The sequence below is a fragment of the Pecten maximus genome, unplaced genomic scaffold, assembly GCF_902652985.1.
Source record: "Pecten maximus unplaced genomic scaffold, xPecMax1.1, whole genome shotgun sequence".
Lineage (NCBI taxonomy): Eukaryota > Metazoa > Mollusca > Bivalvia > Pectinida > Pectinidae > Pecten > Pecten maximus.
In genome coordinates, this window is record NW_022979626.1 from 1,009 (window position 1) to 2,015 (window position 1,007).

General features: G+C 32.6%; 1 long non-coding RNA gene across 1 annotated transcript; it reads right to left on the bottom strand.

Moving 5' to 3' along the window:
- LOC117319044 lies at window positions 1–1,007 on the bottom strand. The gene is made up of 3 exons (XR_004530554.1): window positions 938–1,007; window positions 303–371; window positions 1–16 (listed from the first exon to the last, which is right to left on the bottom strand). It is a non-coding gene; the product is annotated as an uncharacterized LOC117319044 (long non-coding RNA).

Consider the following 1,007-nt stretch of genomic DNA (forward strand, 5'->3'; position numbering starts at 1 on the left):
ATCCTCAAACAGGACCCTGTTGACAGAAAAGTCATAAAAACATCATTGAGTGGCTATCAAAGATGTATGTATCAGTATTTATAGGAGTTTGGGGAAGTGTTATCAGTTTGAGTTGAAAAACTTAAAAAGAAGTCATGTTAAAAGAAAGGGTTCCACAATGACTGATATATACTGCACATATGTGTATTTATAATGTGTTAGTTGACCAAAATTACATTCTCACAACAACTCAAGCTAACCATACCATTAATGCCAATAGAGTAATGGGTGATATGTAGAAGTTTGAAATTTTGAGAACTTACCTAGTTGACCTCGGCACGATCATGTCAGTAAGAGTCTCGTATTTGAGGTGCCAGTCATGTTGGTTAATTCTGTAAACAATCAATATTGTAGTACTGAAGAGATTTTATCGTACAGGTAGAACACCAAACATACTGTCATTAAGTCCTACCAGTGTGTACACGTTTCCTACATACATATTTAGTATAGTGACCGATAACACATTAAATTTATAAACCAGAAATAAAACTTTTAAAGAACTTAATAAATAACCGTGTCTTCCACTGAAAAATTCTTTGCTGAAGAGATCCCGCATTCATATAATCTGCATTTCAATATATGTTCTTTAAATATGTTTATCATTAAGAAGGGTATTTATTTCCAGCCTTTCTGTAATTTCCCTGCAGCATCTTCACACAAGTTACATGTATAGATTTGTTTGAGGTTGGTTATGTTTAATGGATAATTTCTTAATCAAGATGTAGGCATCCTTGACTATTAACTAGCTTTAAAACCCAAAATGTAGACATACGTCTACAATACAGAGGTGGGGGGACAGACAATTTAGAATCTATAAATATTCTTACTATTGTTTGAATGTTCTACTGGTATATATACAAAACAATATTGCGTATTTACTATATAACAATGATCTTACTTGGGAACTACAACCAGTAGTGTTTGAAGATAGTCAGAATTTAATACAAAGTCTTCTTTCTTCACCAGAT